This window comes from Bison bison, unplaced genomic scaffold (genome assembly GCF_000754665.1).
Source record: "Bison bison bison isolate TAMUID 2011002044 unplaced genomic scaffold, Bison_UMD1.0 scf7180017864453, whole genome shotgun sequence".
In the NCBI taxonomy this organism is placed as follows: Eukaryota; Metazoa; Chordata; class Mammalia; order Artiodactyla; family Bovidae; genus Bison; species Bison bison.
In genome coordinates this window covers 151,200-157,676 of record NW_011495015.1, presented here as the reverse complement: position 1 = coordinate 157,676, position 6,477 = coordinate 151,200, and the positions used below count along the sequence as shown (strand labels likewise).

Sequence of the window (6,477 nt, the reverse complement as noted above, 5' to 3'; positions counted from 1 at the left end):
AACACCCAGGATTGATCTCCTTTAGAATGGACTGGTTGGATCTCCTTGCAGTCCAAGGGACTCTCAAGAATCTTCTCCAGCACCACAGTTCAAAAGCATCAATTCTTCAGTGCTCAGCTTTCTTCACAGTCCAACTCTCACATTCATACATGACCACTGGAAAAACCATAGCCTTGACTAGACGGACCTTTGTTGGCAAAGTAATGTCTGTGCTTTTTAATATGTCATCTAGGTTGGTCATAACTTTCCTTCCAAGGAGTAAGCGTCTTTTAATTGCATGGCTGCAATCACCATCTGCAGTAATTTTAGAGTCCAAAAAAATAAAGTCAGCCACTGTTTCCACTGTTTCCCCATCTATTTGCCATGAAGTGATGGGACCAGATGCCATGATCTTCGTTTTCTGAATGTTGAGCTTTAAGCCAACTTTTTCACTCTCCACTTTCACTTTCATCAAGAGGCTTTTGAGTTCCTCTTCACTTTCTGCCATAAGAGTGGTGTCATCTGCATATCTGAGGTTATTGATATTTCTCCCGGCAGTCTTGATTCCAGCTTGTGCTTCTTCCAGCCCAGCGTTTCTCATGATGTACTCTGCATAGAAGTTAAATAAGCAGGGTGACAATATACAGCCTTGACGTACTCCTTTTCCTATTTGGAACCAGTCTGTTGTTCCATGTCCAGTTCTAACTGTTGCTTCCTGACCTGCATACAAATTTCTCAAGAGGCAGGTCAGGTGGTCTGGTATTCCCATCTCTTTCAGAATTTTCCACAGTTTATTGTGATCCACACAGTCAAAGGCTTTGGCATAGTCAGTAAAGCAGAAATAGATGTTTTTCTGGAACTCTTTTGCTTTTTTGATGATCCAGCAGATGTTGGCAATTTGATCTCTGGCTCCTCTGCCTTTTCTAAAACCAACATGAACATCTGGAAGTTCACGGTTCATGTATTGTTGAAGCCTGGCTTGGAGAATTTTGAGCATTACTTTACTAGCGTGTGAGATGAGTGCAATTGTGCAGTAGTTTGAGCATTCTTTGGCATCGCCTTTCTTTGGGATTGGAATGAAAACTGACCTTTTCCAGTCCTGTGGCCACTGCTGAGTTTTCCAAATTTGCTGGCATATTGAGTGTAGCACTTGCACAGCATCATCTTTCAGGATTTGGAATAGCTCAACTGGAATTCCATCACCTCCACTAGCTTTGTTCGTAGTGATGCTTTCTAAGGCCTCCTTGACTTCACATTCCAGGATGTCTGGCTCTAGGTCAGTGATCACACCATCGTGATTATCTGGGTCGTGAAGATCTTTTTTGTACAGTTCTTCTGTGTATTCTTGCCACGTCTTCTTAATATCTTGGGCTTCTGTTAGGTCCATACCATTTCTGTCCTTTATCGAGCCCATCTTTGCATGAAATGTTCCCTTGGTAGCTCTAATTTTCTTGAAGAGATCCCTAGTCTTTCCCATTCTGTTGTTTTCCTCTATTTCTTTGCATTGATCACTGAGGAAGGCTTTCTTGTCTCTCCTTGCTATTCTTTGGAACTCTGCATTCAGATGCTTATATCTTTCCTTTTCTCCTTTGCTTTTCATTTCTCTTCTTTTCACAGCTATTTGTAAGGCCTCCCCAGACAGCAATTTTGCTTTTTTACATTTCTTTTTCTTGGGGATGGTCTTGATTCCTGTGTCCTATACAATGTCATGAACCTCGGTCCATAGTTCATCAGGCACTCTGTGTCTATCAGATCTAGTCCCTTAAATCTATTTCTCACTTCCACTGTATAGTCATAAGGGATTTGATTGAGGTCATACCTGAATGGTCTAGTGGTTTTCCCCACTTTCTTCAATTTAAGTCTGAATTTGGCAGTAAGGAGGTCCTTTAGGTTTTATCAAGTGTTTGGATTTGCTGAGGTGACATTTTAAAGGATGGTCTAATGGAATTGCCTCCTTCCCTGTTTGCATCTTGTGTACATATTTGAAGCGTGTTTTACCTCTGATTACCTGGAGCCCATTGAGCTGCCCAGAGCTCGACGGCTTTGAGGTTGTGTTATAACAGCTGCAGATTGTCGTACACTCAAATTCCAGAGATGAAGAACAGTGAGAAAGAGCTGTACTGTCATGCAGACAGCCCTTTGTCTCAGACTTGGTTTCCATGCAGATTTTCTGGGCCCGTTTGCTGTGTCCTTTTTGTGCACATATGTCCTATCTCCCTTGACCAGAGACATGGCTGCTGGGGCCTGCTTGGATTAGAAGGGACCTTTAGCTCTGCCGCTTCCGGTGTGCAAGGATGCTGTAGCCTGGCTGAGCCTGACCCAGGGCAGGATGGTGGCTCCTGTGAGCAAGTCCTAGATGGACCGGCACTGCCCAGGTCTGCATGTCTGTCCATGGGGTGGAGGGCTTTAGGCTTGGGCCAGAAGCAGACACTCAGGTTTCTTGTCCCTCTTTTTCTCACCTCTGTCTCGCTCAGAGTCCTTTGCCATTTTGACCTTCGATGAACAAGCCAGTGAGTGAAGTGAAAGTTGCGTCCGACTTTGCAACCCTTTGCAGAGAGCCCTTTGTCTCAGACTTGGTTTCTATGCAGATTTTCTGGGCCTGTTTGCTGTGTCCTTTTTGTGTACATCTGTCCTATCTCCCTTGACCAGAGACATGGCCGCAACTCTTTGCAACTGTACGGTCCATGGAATTCTCCAGGCCAAAATACTGGAGTGGGTAGCCTTTCCCTTCTCCAGGGCATCTTCCCAACCCAGGGATCGATCCCAGGTCTCCTGCATTGCAGGTGCATTTTTTATCAGCTGAGCCAGTAGGGAAGCCCAACCAGTCGGTAGTTGAGTTTTTTTTCCCTCTGGTAAGCAGTGTGGCGCACTGCTACAGTGCTTTACTTTGTCAAGGGTGGGACCATCCCTTCACCCCTTGGTGCTCCTTACTGTGAGGGTCAAGCAGTGTGGGGCCTCAGGCGGGGCCTCTTCGACCCAGAGCCTGGGGCTGGTCTGTCTGGTCTGTCTGGCCGTCACCCAGGTAACCGGCACGCCAAAGAGGCCAGCAGTCCATGGTGTGTGGAAATCAGAAACGAAACTGAGGTGCTGATCCTTGATGCACTGTGCTTGCACTCGTGTTGCTAGGTTTTTAGAAAAGGAGATTTGACTTCTCTATTGACTTTGGCCTCTGTGCCCAGTGTGTGACCTTGTGTTGCCTAAACCTCGTGTCTCTGCAATTGAGCTTTCATGATAGGGTTTGTCTGTGGAATGCAGTTCTTTTCTCTCCTCAGTGATTCTAGGGACACTACATTTCATATGAATTTTTGTGAACAAGTGGTAAACATATTCTGCAGCTTAGTTAGGTTTTGTGGGTGTTCACGTTTTAAAAAATGTCTCTTCCTGTGGGAGTGTTTTTCCATCTTGCATGCTCTATTTCCTTAGTAACTGTTGCTCTGTTATGGGAGGGACTTAACCATATATTTCAAGTGTAATGTTGAATTGATTTATTTCCTGGTTAGTCCTGCCCATGTTCTTGGTGTAAACAGCACATGTGTGTGTGTGTCCATGACAGGGTGATGGTATTGTGCTTGTGTAGAGGGGGCTCTTGAATGAGTCCAGGTTACTCTGTGACCTTGCATCCTGGGTAAGTTGCCTCTTTCTCTCTTTATTTTTCCTCTTCCCTCCAGGTTTTCCTGATTTGAGTGTTACCAGGGTGTTGGAGTGACCTGAGACTCAGAAGTAATATGGGAAAAACAGTGGTTGGAAGGGTCAGAGACCAGGTTCTGATCCCAACTCCTGAGCACTCATTTCCGGGCAGAGTCTGTGGCCTCTGTGGGGTTAGAGTCGTCCCCGCGGTTCAAGAAGTTTCAGAGCAGTGAGCTCCATGGGCCTGTGTGGGTGCTTTGCTGTGTAGTGACCGTGGGGTGGTCACACAGGCCCTGCCCCTTCAGAGATCAGAGCCAGAGGAGAACAGCCTCTCAGCCTGGATGCTGTCAGCTCAGCTCGGGGCGGCAGACTGGTTTGTAGGGTCAGCCGAGCCTCTCTACTCCTCCTCCCAGCACCAGTAGCCTTGGTCCACTCACCCATCGAGTAGACCAGCGGCCTTGGCCCGCTCCTCCGTTGTTAATAGGCTCATCCTACTGATGCCTGGCAGGCAGCGCCTTAGGTGCCCAAGGGAAACACCCCTATGCAGCTTGCTGCCCCACGGAGGGATGGCTGAACTGTGAGCACCCTGCAGCTCTTCTAGGGCCCTGAGCCAGATCACCTGGCTCTGTCTGCATGTAGCCCCAGGGGTGGGCGAGGGGCCACCTCTGAGACCAGAAAGTAAGTAGGGCCTGTAATGGTGGGAGGCAGGCAGGACTGAGACGTGTTCGGCTTCTGCAGCTTTTTCCTGATTTTTGACTGGTTACTGAATTGTGAAAATGAACATGTGGTGCCTCTGCTGACTCTGGGTCCCAGTCACCCCCGCCTTGTTTCTCAGCCCAGTGGAGACCCACCCCTCTTTCTGTGTGTTTTTAGAAAGGGCATCTTTTCTGTGTTGTTAGTGGTTAGGAAGAAAACTGTTATGGCACTTAACAGTTCAATTTTTGCTTGAAAATGCTTGTAAGGAGACTTCAAATGTATGTAGGAATATGCTTGTCATCAGTCAGTCAAGATAATCGAAATAAATGCTGTCCCTTCAGCCTGTGTTGGGAATCACACATGTCATTCCCTAAACATCCAGGCCAAGACCATCTATGCCCAAGACCTCAGGGAGTTGTGCACACCTGTCTCCATCTCTCTTTTCTGAAGAAGCAAAGTTAAGCATTAGTGATTGTGACAGACAGGAAGAGAAAAGAAAGGAAGAGTGTGTTGTTTCTTCTGTTTCAGTCCACACCAGCCTCAGTCTTTCCTATAGCCAAAAAAAACCTTTGGTTGTTGTTGTGTTTTTTTTTTTTTTAATTGAGGTAGCATGCCTTTTGTAACAAAACAAGATAATTAAACAAAACTCCTCAATAAAACAGCAAAAGCCTTACTGCACTTGTGTTTCTCTTTGAGATCAGGGAAAGAGAACAAATACAGTCTGGTATTCCTGTGCATTGAAAGCATCCTAGACCAGAGAAAAGGTTATCAGGGTTGTAGGGCAGGTGGACTTTTCTGTTTATCTGGCAGTTCTGTTCCCTGAGGTGGATGGCTCCAGGGCACATGGCACTTCAGATGCTGGTGTTGGCCTGCGGGATGCTGATAACTGTGGGTATTAGTCATTCGGTATGGAATGTTTAAATTCAGAGAAAGAACATTTTCTCACATTTTTCAAGCACTTCAGACCCACCAATTACATAAATGATTTTGAATTAAATTTTTTACCTATTCATTAAATTTAAGGACTCCTACTGGGCTGCACTTCATTAACTGAGATTATTACTGCAAGTACATGAGGGCAATGCAGTTGAATTTCTTTTGTAATATAATTAAGGTGCTTCGTTAATACATAAGGCCTTCCTTCGGTTCGTCTGTATGTTTATTACCTTATGTTTATAGCAGGAGGGTTTTAACAGAGGGCTTCTTTCTGTTATGTGCTGTTTTCTTAAATATTTTCTTTTCTCTAGTTTGAAAAAGAGGAATAAAGTGATATTTTCTAAAAATTGACTATAAATTGATTAGCATGAAGTGATAATAATGGAAAAAAAGATTCCTTTTCTCCAATACCAGAGATTCATATTTGGGATTCTGTTTTAAAAGTCTGATCCTTTGGGCTTCTAACATTCTTGTTGTTGATGTTGCTTCTTATATAGTTTAACAGCATTAAAATAGCTGATAAGTACCTATAAAGTACTTTTATTATCATGTTCTATGTAATATATATGAAACAGTTTATAGGTTAAATTTGCTTTTCCTTCATATTCTTTCAAGAAATTTATCACTGGCCTTTGTTCCCCCCCAACCCCCGCCCTTCGGGGGTCACTTTTTGAAGCAGCTCAAGCCCCGTCCCTCCTGGTGTGCCGGCAGCATGGGTGTGGACCTCAGATCCACTTCCAAGACCTCAGGAAGCTGCTGAGGACATGGGTTTCTCCTCCAGGTGTCTGTGTTGGATGCATGTGACCTTTGTCACTGTTCTTGGAGCTGCTCGGAGCCTCTGGCAGCGTCTTGTTCCAGGGACAGGACACCCTCATCCGGCCCCTCACAGAGCAGCAGGAGAGGTTGCCCCACCGTCCCGACAGTGTGGTTTCAGGCATAGCTCTGGGGGTGTCTTCGTTTTCTTTCTTGGCCTCTGTGGTCTACTGAATTCAGGCTTTACAGATCATCAGGAAGGTGATCTCTTTCTTTTTAATTTCAGCAAGGGGAGAGGCAAAGCACAGAGAGCTGCAGATCAGACCTTCCTGACCCTCCCTGCCTGGAGCAGCTGAGACCTCTGGAGAATGCTGGCTGTCAGGCCCTTCCTCTGAGGTGGGAAGGCTGTTGTCCATGGGACAGCTTCCTGGCTCCTGGGTCCACCATGGCCTCCATTCTTTGACTGGATAAAAGACGTGACCAGTG

General features: G+C 45.7%; 1 long non-coding RNA gene across 1 annotated transcript in view; it reads left to right on the top strand.

The window, feature by feature from the left end:
• Positions 1–6,471, top strand: part of LOC105002436 — a 109,913-nt gene extending 103,442 nt beyond the window's left edge. Inside the window, exon 3 of the long non-coding RNA XR_826959.1 lies at positions 6,278–6,471. This is a non-coding gene — a long non-coding RNA (uncharacterized LOC105002436). The remainder of the gene's footprint in view (positions 1–6,277) is intronic.
• The last annotated feature ends 6 nt before the right edge of the window (positions 6,472–6,477 follow it).